The sequence below is a fragment of the Crinia signifera genome, chromosome 5, assembly GCF_055691185.1.
Source record: "Crinia signifera chromosome 5, ASM5569118v1, whole genome shotgun sequence".
NCBI lineage: Eukaryota > Metazoa > Chordata > Amphibia > Anura > Myobatrachidae > Crinia > Crinia signifera.
Window position 1 is genome coordinate 2485008 of NC_139221.1, and position 12337 is coordinate 2497344.

The following is a 12337-nucleotide window of genomic DNA, read 5'->3' on the forward strand; positions in this document are numbered from 1 at the left end:
TGTCCATATTTTAAATGTAGGTATTTTGACCATGCCAGTATTTTAACCTTGTCGGTATTTTGACCGTCGGTCAATTGCTTTCGTTATTTTGACTGTCGGGATTTTGATTGTAGGTAAATCATACCGATCCCATCCAAGACTATTAGATATTATTATTATAATTTTATTTATAAGGCGCCACAAGTGTTTTGCAGCGCCGTACAAAGGAACAATACAGGGAAACAAAACTTGGCATTACATTGAATAAATAACAAAAATACAGTACAAATAAAGAGCACCACAGTTCAATACACATTACAGCTTAAATGTAAGTAGTGAGGACCCAATTAACATACAACTAGAGGCTTGAGGCCAATGATGGGGATGAGTATGAAGATGGTCACTGAGTGTTGGAGTAAAGGAGAGCTGTGAGTGAAATGTGAAGAGAAGTGGGCTTTGACAACAGGAGGGAAGAGGGCCCTGCTCGGAGGAGCTTACAATCTAGTAGGAAGGGGAGACAGACAGATTACAAGAGGTACAAGCGAGTGGGTGGTGGTTAGATAGCAGGATGTAAACAGGCAAGGGGTCGGAGAACCATCTGGTTTATGCAGTGGAAGGGTACGCTTTGATGAATAGGTGAGTTTTCAGTGCCCGTTTGAAGCTTTGCAAGGTCGGGGAGAGTCTAATGGAGAGAGGGAGAGCGTTCCACTGAAGGGGTGCGGCACTGGCAAAGTCCTGTACTCAAGCATGGGAAGCAGTGATCAGGATGGAGGAGAGACGACAGTCGTCAGCCGACCGTAGAGGGCGGGAGGGTGTATGAATGGAGATGAGGTTAGAGATATATGGAGCAATGGAATTAGAGATGGCCCTGTATGTGAGTGTGAGGTGTTTGAAGATGATTCTGTAGGGGAATGGGAGTACTATATCCAAGACTATTAGATATGAGAGTACAAAATCCAAGACTATTAGATATTAGAGTATTAGATCCATAACTATTAGTTATGAGAGTACTAAATCCAAGACTATTAGATATTAGAGTACTAGATCCAAGACTATTAAATATTAGAGTACTATATCCAAGACTATTAGATATGAGAGTACAAAATCCAAGACTATTAGATATTAGAGTATTAGATCCATAACTATTAGTTATGAGAGTACTAAATCCAAGACTATTAGATATTAGAGTACTAGATCCATAACTATTAGTTATGAGAGTACTAAATCCAAGACTATTAGACATTAGAGTACTAGATCCAAGACTATTAGATAATATACTGTAGTACTAGATCCAAGACTATTACAGTATTAGATCCATAACTATTAGATATTAGAGTACTAAATCCAAGACTATTAGAGTATTAGATCCAAGAATATTATGTTTTAAAATAATCAAATCAAATACACGTACAGTATATTCTAGAAAATAAGATTCAAGACTATTAGAGACTATTATAATACTATTTTATATTTTTAAAAGCAAGATCCTTGAGTACTATATCAAAATCTGTTATATTTAAAAAAAAAAAAAGGTAAATCATTTTCTCGTAGTCTATAGGGAATACTGGGAAGGTATGAGAACAGTGGGGTATAGACGGGGGACCGAGTAGGCGGTGCACTAAACGTCAATTCCCTGTGTTTTGGCTCTTCCCCTTCCCACAGACAGTTTAGGAAACTGTGGCCGAAGGAAACATACAAAGGGAAAAGAATCTAAAATACAGAGAAAACATGGAACAAATAACAACAGTATAACAGGAAAACATTTTCACAAGTTGTCTGAATGAAACAAGGAATCAAAATGATTCTGAATCAGAACAGCAACTACACACAGGATAAGGGTCTCAGAACAGAGGAGGGCACCCAGTATACCCTATGGACTAGGAGAAAAAGATTTACCAATAGGTATTTAAAATCCTATTTTCTCTTACATCCATAGGATATACTGGGAAAGTATGAGAACAGTGGGGAAGTCCCAAAGGTTTCAGAATGGGTGGGAAGTTGCTGAGAGTACTGTAAAACCGAAGAGCCAAACTGTAGGTCCTCAGTTGCCAAGGTATCAAACCTGTGAAATTTGACAAACATGTTTGTTTCCAACCACGTAATATGAAATGTAGAAACCTTTGGCAAAAATGTCGGGCGCGTACGGAGATCCGTCCCATTAACATGAAAGATGATTTAAGGACTCTTACAAGATAGAGCCCCCAATTCAGACACCCTACGAGCCTAGGCCAAAGCCAACAGGGAGACAGTTTTCCACATCAGATACTTCAGCGAACTTCAAAGGTTCAAACCATATTGTAAAAAATTTAACACAAGAGTAAGGTCCCAAGGCTCCACAGGAGCATCGTAGGTATAACCGTACTGGAAATACCCGTTCTGGATAGAATTTCTCTCTCAACCTCCATGCCGTTAAATGGAAGCACCGTAAGACCTGATAAACAAATGGCCTTGTTGTATAGAATATAATAGAATCGAATCAACTTTATTGGCCATGTGTGCTTGCGCACACTAGGAATTTTCTGTGGATATACAGTGCAGCATCAGGCAGGGATGAAGGGGGAAGGCATTACATATGTTACATTGAGACGTTACATGCTGGGAACACATGCCCGCCGAGCAGCCCAGCACCTTGGCAGCCATCAGCGGCACCACTGGTCACTTCAGCAGACCGGTAGGTGACAATATGAGCCGGGACAGTATATGGCACACAGAGAACATATACCCGCCAAGCTGCACAGCACCTAGGCAGCCATCCATGGTGCCACTGGTCACTTCAGCAGTCTGGTAGGTAACAGTATGAGCAAAGACACCGCAGTTATAGCAGAGACAGTACAGTTATCACACAGGGGAAACACAGTGGACGCAGGGGGTTACATATGGCTGAATGCACAGATCCTAGGCAGCCATTTGCGGCACCAACGTCCTGTAGGAGAACCAGCGTGGAGAGCCAGCATGGGAGGTGGTGGGGGGGGGGGGGGGTTAGGAGAGGGGAGAGGAGAGTAGGAAATCATTTTGCATTGGAAGAAGCCAGGGATCTTCTGTCTGTAGACTTAGGAGGTCCGCATACCACACCCTGCGTGGCCAATCCGGAGAAATTAATATCACTTGAACCCTCTCCCGTTTTATTCTCTTCAGAATTCTCAGGATCAACGGTATTGGAGGAAAAAGGTATACAAATCTTTAAGGCCATGGGGCCGCCAGGGCATCCACCACTACTGCTTGTGGGTCTCTCGTCCGAAAGCAGTAACACAAAAGTTTCTTGTTTAGAAGGGAGGCCATAAGATCTACAAGTGGACATCCCCACCAAAGAATTATGTCCTGGAATCCCTGGGGATGTTAGCTCCATTCTCCCAGGTGTAGATCGTGTCTGCTGAGGAAGTCCGCTTCTCAATTGGCTACAACAGGGATGAAAATTGCCGAAATGGCCCTTGCATGTGTTTCAGCCCAGAGAAGGATTTTTGAAACTTCCCCATGGCTGTCCTGCTTCTTGTCCCTCCTCCTCGGTTGACATACGCTACCGCCGTAGCATTGTCCGACTGGACCTGAATTGCTTGATTCTCGAGCAGGGCAGACACCTGGAGCAGAGGGTTGTAAATCAACCTTAGTTCCAATATGTTTATGGGGAGAGATGTCTAGATTTGACCACCGTCCCTGGAACCGGGGCCCTTTGATCACCAGCCCCCAGCCTCTAAGGCTGGCATCCATTGTCAATAGGGTACATGACTAAATTCCGAAGTAACGCCCTCCATCAGATTCAGTGAATGAAGCCACCACAGCAATGAGATTCTTGTTTGAGCTGATAGGCGAATTATCTTGTGCATATGAAGCTGTAAGCCTGACTATTTGCTTAGGTCTAGTTGGAACGCTCTTGCGTTAAACCTTTCATATTGAATTGCCTCGTACGAGGTCACCATTTCCCCCAGTACGCATATGCAGGAATGAACTGAGATTTTGGTTGGTTTTAAAACCGAACGCATGACTAGTTTTTGCCTTGTCTTCCGAAAGGTACACTTTCTGGGACACTGTATCCAAGAGCATGCCCCAAAAAGAGAAGCCTCTGTGAGGGTTTCAGATTGGACATTTTTAGATTCAGTAACCACCTGTGGTGAGTGAGACGGTCTGCCGTGAGTAAGACGCTGCGCTCCAATAATTTGCTTGATGGGGCTTTTATTAGAAGGTTGTCCAAATATGGAACAACATTAACCCCCAGAATCCTCAGCTGGAGCATCATTTTGCCATGACTTTTGTAAACACCCTTGGTGCCATGGAAACTCCAAATGGCAGAGCCTGGAATTGGTAGCGCTTGTCGAGAATCATAAACCGCAGATAAGCCTGGTAAGGAGGCCAGATAGGAACATGAAGGTATGCACCCTTGATATCCAGGAATACCATGGAATTCCATTTCATCCAAATTTGAAATCACTACCCAAAAAGACTCCATTTTGAATTTGAATGTCCTAAGGTAATGGTTAAAGGATCATAGATTCAGGATAGGTCTGAGCAACCCATTTGTTGGCTTTGGCACCATGAACAGGTTGGAATAATAAACCCTGTTCATTAGATGAGCAGATGGATTATAACTGGCATAGCTTCTAGATGCTAAATGGCTTCCAGCAGATTGTTGCGAGAATCAGTAGAAACTGGTAAATTTGATTTGAAGAATCTGGGAGGAGGTGGAACCAGAAACTCTATTTTGTAGGACTGAGAGATCAGATCAATTACCTAAAGGTCCCAACAGGACTTTTTCCAGAGATGACGGAAATGCCAAAAAACGAGCCCCCACGGGAAGATCCTCTAGGGATAACAGGGGATTGTCATGTGGAAGGTTTTGCGGGAGCCTAGCCAACAGCCTGCTCTTGAAAGGTAGAGGTGATTGGCTTTTGTAATTTTCCACTGGAGCCTCTTGCTGCAATTGAGGCACCTGTTGCTTGTCCCCGAAATCTAGTGGCCCGAAAGGACTGCAAGGAAGGGCCTGTATAGGTTTACTCATAGGTGATATTGCAGAAGTAAGATAAGTTGATTTGACGGCAGTAACCTGTGATATCAACTTATTAAGTTCCTTGCCAAATAGTGCTTCATCTATAAAGGGTAACCCCTCTGCTCCTCTCTTAGACTCAGGATGTGCTGGCCATTGGCACAGCCATAGAGTCCTGTGGGCTGAGACCGCCATTGTAGAGGTACGGGCAGAAATAATTGCAATATCTTTAAGAGCTTCACAAAGGAAGACAGATTCCTGTATAAGATTTAACAAAGTGACTATATCGACCCGTGGAGTCTCCTCGAACAAAGCAGACTGAGCAATAGTTGCCCATTGACTAATAGCTCTGGAAATCCAGCACCCAGCTATGATAGGTCTCTGGGATGCCCCTGCTGCCACATAAATTGCTGTCAAGCTATTTTCAAGTTATAGGTACACCAGATTTTTAAGGGATATAGCTCCCGATATGGGAGAACAATTTTCTTAGACATTCTGGATACAGAGGTATCCACAAATGTAGGATTCTCCCAAACCTTACGATCATCTGAAGGGAAGGGAAAAATATATAAAAACATCTTAGGTAATTGAAACTCCTTTTCCGGTTCAGCCCAAGCTCCCTTAAATATCCGGTAAAGCTCCTTTGAAACCGGAAAAGTAGGTGTGGACTTCTGTTTAATGGAAAAGAATATTTGTTCAACCTCCTCATCAGGATTTTTAAGATGCCTCTTATAGCAAATATAAGAGCCTCTACGCCATGAGGAAGGGATTCATCACCCTTACATACATAGTAACAAAGTAATTAAGGCTGAAAAAAGACGTAATTGTAAACGTAGACGTAAACCTATCTGACTTGTAACTACTGGCAGGGTGAATGCCGTAGCCGCCACAGCCTTGGAACCCCGCAGCAGTATGAATGCCGCACCCGCCATTGCCCTGGATGCTGGGTCGGAGGCTGAAGGGGTCACCGCTGCACATCCCTGGCTGGGAGATCTACAGGGCCGGATGGCACCGAACTCTGCTGGAGTCCCTCGTGGCTTGTGTACTGGAGGTATTGGTGATTAGTGGGGCCCAGAAGGGGGCTATTCGGGGCTGCATGGTTCAGAGGCTGCCTGTGAGACCTTGGCAAGTGATCATGGAGGTGCTGGGGACTCGGATCAGTCGGGCCATTCTCAGTATGACCAGGGACATTTTGGGAGGGGTAGTTCTGGGCTTCCCTGGAGGGTCTCTGTTCTAAACTGGAGACGCAGGCCGAGGAGAGAACGGAAACAGAAACGGGGGAAGAGATCAGGCATTCGGGTGCGACTCAGCCTGTGCCCTTATCGGCCAGCATTACCTAGTCTATTCACAGCTAATGTCAGATCTCTTCCAAATAACATGGATGAAATCCAGGCAAGGCTGGCTAGGCAGCATTTACTTCAATTCTGCTCTCTTATTATTTTCACTGAGACCTGGCTAAACAACTCTGTCCTGGACTCAGCTGTCCAACTCACAGACAGGTCCTTATTTCGAGCTGACAGAACGGACAACTCTGGAAAATTAAAAGGCGGTGGACTATGTGTATATGTTAATGATAAATGGTGCACTGATGCTAGTCTAGTTAATGTATTTTGCTCAGCCGATGTGGAATTTATTGTTGTTAAATGTCGTCCTTTTTACCTGCCGAGGGAATTTTCAGTAGTCATTATAGTCACTGTGTATATCCCTCCGCAGGCCCATGTGGAGTCTGCTTTAGGCAAACTTCACTTATTACTGACCTAGAATCGAAATTTGTAAATGGGATTTCAACCAGGCGCGGCTGAAGTCTGTCCTACCTCGGTTTTATCAATATGTTTTTAACTCGGGGAGAGAACATTCTCGACCACGTATATTGTAATATTAAGGGTGCATATCGCTCTTTTAGAGAGACAATCATCGGTCATTCGGATCATGTGTCCCTATTTTTAATTCCGACCTATGTTTCCCATGCTAAATGTGTCAAACCAACAGAATCTGCCATTACTGTTTGGCCGGAGGGTGCTATGGTTATTTTCAGGATAAGTTAGAGTTTACCAATTGGGTTCTATTATTGAAGAGTCCACAGATACTCACAATCTAGTGAACATTGACACCCTGTCAATCATGGTTCTGGGATACCTAAACTGTTTAATTGACAGTGTGACTGTTAAGAAACGGATATGTTCATTTTCCAATGATAAACCTTGGATAAACTGAGAAGTTCGCTCTCTCCTGGTAGAGAGGGATATTGCTTTTAGATCTGATGACCCGATTATTTTTAGGGCTGCCCGTTTAAGATTAAAAAAGGGAATTGTTAGAGCAAAAAAGGCTTTTTCTGTAAAATTAGAAAATATTTTTCTCAGAATAATGATGTAAGATGTTTGTGGAGAGGCATCCAAAACATTACTCACTATAAGGTAACCAAAAAACTCTATGCCCCATGATAGTGATCCTGTTTTAGCAGATACCCTAAACACTTTTTATGCCCGTTTCGACAGATCAGTTATGGCCCTCCAGCTGTTGTGAAACTACAAGTGCCATCATGCCTTGCCACAGTTTTGCTATTAGGGAATGCTAAACCTGTAGTTTCACAACAGCTGGAGGGCCACAGTTTGGACAAGCATGAGTTATGCCATCGCCTTTGTTGGCAGGAAATATTGATGGGGGCTTTTAAGACTTGAGGAGCAGTCTGTTAGACAGTGTCTTCTTAGGACCAAGGTGGGGAAGGCCCCCGGCCCCGATGGGATTCAGGGTAAAGTTTTACAAAAGTGTGCAACACAACTTGCTGGGATTTTCACTTTTATTTTTAACCTGTCTCTTAGTGCGTCATGTGCCTAAGTGTTTTAAATCTGCAATTATCACTCCAGTCCCTAAAAAGGGTAAGGCTGAATGTCTGAACGATTATCGGCCGATTGCCCTAACGTCCCTCATCATGAAAGCTTTTGAGAGGCTGGTTTTAGAACACATTAAGAAAAGCATTCCACTTGGCTTCGACCCATTTCAGTTTGCCTAGAAGGCAAATAGATCTACGGATGACGCTGCGCTTATTTTACTCCACCATACCCTTGCCCATCTTGAATTAAAAGGATCTTCTGTCCGGGTCTTATTCGTAGATTATAGTTCAGCTTTTAATACAGTAGTTCCATCAGCGTTAGTGAGCAAACTTTTTAACATTGGTTTAAGTGGGTCTATGTGTAATTGGATTCTGGAAATTTTGTCAAACAGGCCTCAGGTCGTTAGGATAAGAGATCGAGTGTCTGGTGAATTGATAGTCAGCACAGGAGTCCCCCAGGGGTGTGTTCTGAGCCCCCTGTTGTATTCTCTGTTCACCTATGATTGCTCTTCAAGCTCTAAATCTGTTCAAATTGTTAAATTTGCAGATGATATTGCCATGGTAGGTCTTATTGTTAACGACAATGAGTCTGACTATAGGCTGGAAGTATCCAGGTAGGAGTCTTGGAGTAGGTAAAACTGCCTGGTCTTAAATGTGAGCAGGACCAAAGAAATGATTGTAGATTTCAGGAAATTCCCTAAAGCTCCATACTGCCCACTTGTTTTGAATGATCAAAAAGTTGAGATGGTTGATTCTTTTACATTTTTGGGTATAAATATGTCTAAAGACTTCCTATGGAGTACCCACAAAAATACTGTTACAAAAAAGGCTCACCAGTGTATGTTTTTTTTGTTTGAGGAAACTACGGTTGGCTGGTATGTGTAGGAGAACCTTGGTGAATTTTTACACCAGTGTCATTGAGAGTGTTCTCACTTATTGTGGCGTGGTTTGGCTCCTGCTCTGCCGCTGATCACAAATCCCTTCAGAGGGTAGTGTCTGTGGCTAGTAAATTTACCGGGGTTGCCTTACAACACGTATTTGAAAACCGGCTTATCTCAAAGACAGAAAATATCCTGAGGGATCCTTTCCACCCTAGTAACGATCTGTTTTCTCTTCTTCCTTTAAAAAAGCGATATCCTTCAGTTTTGTGCAAAACTAAACGATATGGAGAGTTACTTAGCGGGAATACCGAAACATGCATAAATCTTGTATTCCAATGTCTTTTTCTTTTATTGTCTTTTACTCTGTATTGTCTGCATTCGATTTTCATTTAATGTTCATGTATGTGAGCAGTTTATGACAATAAAGATATTATTATTATTATTACTGACTTGAGTAAGTCATATCTATAGGATTCCCTTAGTGGCCAAAAATATATCCAGTTTTGATTTAAATTCATTAACAGTAACAGTAGTTGCTGTAACCACCCCACCAGTAATGAGTTCCAGAATGTTACTGCTCTAATGGTGAAGACTTCTCTTAATTCAGTACGGAATTTCTTTTCCCCGAGCCTCAGTACATGCCCCCATGACCTAAGTATAGACTTGTTACTGACCAATCATCTCCCAGTACCATGTGATTCCCAATCCTGTATGTGAACATACTAATTATATCACCACTCAACCTCCGTTTCTCCAGTGAGAACATATTCAGCCTGGTTAACCTATCTTTGTATTTTAGTGATTTGTACCTGTTCCAATTCATTTATGTCCTTCCTAAGGTGCAGTGCCCAGAACTGAACACAATATTTCAAGTGTGGTCTCTCCAATGCCTTGTAAAGAGGCTCTATCACATTGGCATCCATTGAATCCATTCCCCTTTTAATGCATGCCAGTAGCAGTTGAGAAGAATATCATATCTGTTTTCCTGTTCATATGTTTTGGTGTGACGACTCTTCTTTGATATTTCTCTTGATAGCTGGAATAGGCACAGTCAAAATTGTCATTTTTATTGTTTATTGCATGCCAGTGTCCGGTTTGCTTTTGCTGCTGCATTCGAGCAGTGTGCACTATTACCCAATTTTTCATCCATGATGACCCCCAAGTCCTTCTCTACAGCAGAATTCCCTATAATAACTCCATTTAGCCTATAAGTGGCTTGTTAATTTTTGTTCCCATAATGAATTACTTTACATTTATCAATGTTAAACTGCATTTTCCACCTTTTCGCCGACCTTTACAGTTTGTGTAAGTCATTTTGTTGTGTTTCCAAATCCTCTCCTCAATTTTGTGTTGCCCGCAAATATTGCAATTTTACTCAATATGCCACTTCCAATATCATTAATATACATATTAAGCAAGGTAGGTCCCAATATTGAACCTTGCGGGACTCCACTTTGGACCTTACCCCAGCTGGAATGTATACCATTTACCTCCACTCACTGTCTCCGATTGTGCAACCAGTTTTTAATCCAATTACAAATTTTAAATCCTAACCCTAAATTACCTAGTTTTATTAATAATCTTTTATGAGGCACCGTGTCAAAAGCTTTAGCGAAATCAAGCAGTATTACAACAACAGATTTCCCTAAGTCCAGCCCCTACTGATTTCCACATATAAGCGAATTAAATTAGTCTGACATGATCTATTTTTGACTAACCTATGCTGAGATAACTTATCACTTTCTCCTGTTCTAAGACATTTTTGATACTATCTCTTATTATTCCTTGCAATATTTTCCCCACAATGGATGTATGGCTGGCCGGTCTATAATTTTGAGGGTTAGTTTTGCTACCGTTCTTCCATATTGGTACTACGTTAGCTATGCGCCAGTCCCTTGGTACCGTCCCCGAGTTTATTAATTCCCCAAATATAAGATATAATGGTAATGCTATGACAGAACTCAATTCTTTTAGTATCCTAGGGTGTATTCCGTCCGGGCCAGGAGATTTGTTACTATATAGGTTCTGTAATCTATTTTTGACTATTTCCTCACTCAAACATACAGTTTAGGAGCAATCAGTAGCCGAGCATTTAATCTGTGGGAGATCTTCTGAAGATTCCTCCCTTGTAAATACTGAAGCAATAAATAAATTAATTAATTCTCTTTCCCTTCTATTACCAGGGTACCCTCCTTATTTTTCAGTGGACCAATATCTTCCTTCCTTAACCGTTTCCCATTTATATAACTAGAATTTTTTGGGGGTTAGATTTGCTATCTGCGGCTATTTTATGTTCAATCTCTAATTTAGCCATCGTGATTGTATTTTTACATTTGTTATTACATCCTTTATATGCGGCACATGATTTGGGTGTCCCATCTTGTTGAACGCCCTCCTTTCTATAGCTATTTCACATTTGACTTTGCTGTTAAGCCACATCGGTTTCCTTCTGACATTTGTTCTTTTATTTACCCGAGGAATAAATTTATCATTGCCTTCCAGCAGTATCTTTTTTAAAGTTTGCCACCTTTTAGTAGTATCCATACCTCTAAATAATTCCTTCCAGTTTATATACTTTAAGGACTCCTCAAACTTACCAAAGTTTTATTTTCTGAACTTTAAGGACCTAGTTGCTCCAATATAATTATCTTTGTTAAAATCTAAATAAAATGTGATCATCCCCAATGTCTCCCTTATGGTTATGTTAGTAACAATGTCTCTGTTGTTGCTTATCAAGAGTTCCAGGATATTGTTATTTCTGGTTGGACTTCCAATAAAACATTTCCCTTAGCGGTACTACTTGCCCTATCTTTCCAATGTATTTCTGGGAAGTTAAAGAGGCTTCTTCTGAGGGGCCAATCTGGGAGGGCTGACCATTTATGGTCCTGTCTTTCCTGCTTAGCTACCACTAATTCGGTAGAGATAGAGGACATCATGTCTTGGACAGACCCCAGCCATGCCGACTCCTGCCCTCAGTAGAGGGAGAAGACTGGTAAGTAGTCTTTTTTCCTGCCATACTGTACAATCGGAAATATACAGTGTACAAACACAAGCATCACAGAGCGTTTTCATAATATGGCAGATCCCAGAAGGACCCTCCAGAGCCACCAACTATAACTCCCTGTTACTGCAATCAAGAGGCCTGGTATAGCCGTGGAGCTGAGGCAGGAGTTTCTATAATGGTGCCCGCCGTCTGTGCTGTTCCCGCTCTCAGTATACTCTTCCCCATGATGGTGTTGGCTCTCCCTCACACTGGGCACGCCAGTGATGTGTAGTTGCCGCTAGTGGGTCCTTGCAGCCCAGCACACTCACCAATGGCGTCTTCAGCATGTAAAGGATGGCGGCGTGCTGCGGGTGCACTCGCTAACCTGCAGCAGCTATAAGGCAGTCCCCTCAGGCACTAATAGCCTGTCACTTGGGGAATGGACCAATGAATCTTGAGGAGGTTTGTCCGTTTCCCCCCCTTACTCCCTGGTGCGGGCAGAGAGATGCCAACCATCTCTGGCTGAAAATTATAATGTCAAATAATATTTTTTGAAGAGTGCTCTGGCACATTTTTCTAAACTGGCTGTAGGAGGGGCTTAGAGGGGAGGAGCCAGCACACAGGGAACTGAAGTTTTAGTGCACCACCTGCTCTGGACCCGGTCTATACCAGTATGTTCTCATACCTTC

At 42.4% G+C, this 12337-nt stretch overlaps 1 protein-coding gene across 10 annotated transcripts in view; it reads right to left on the reverse strand.

Moving 5' to 3' along the window:
- The window catches only part of LOC146079846 (uncharacterized), a 214461-nt gene that overhangs the window by 16865 nt on the left and 185259 nt on the right, over window positions 1–12337 (reverse strand). The gene's annotated exons all lie outside the window — the stretch shown is intronic.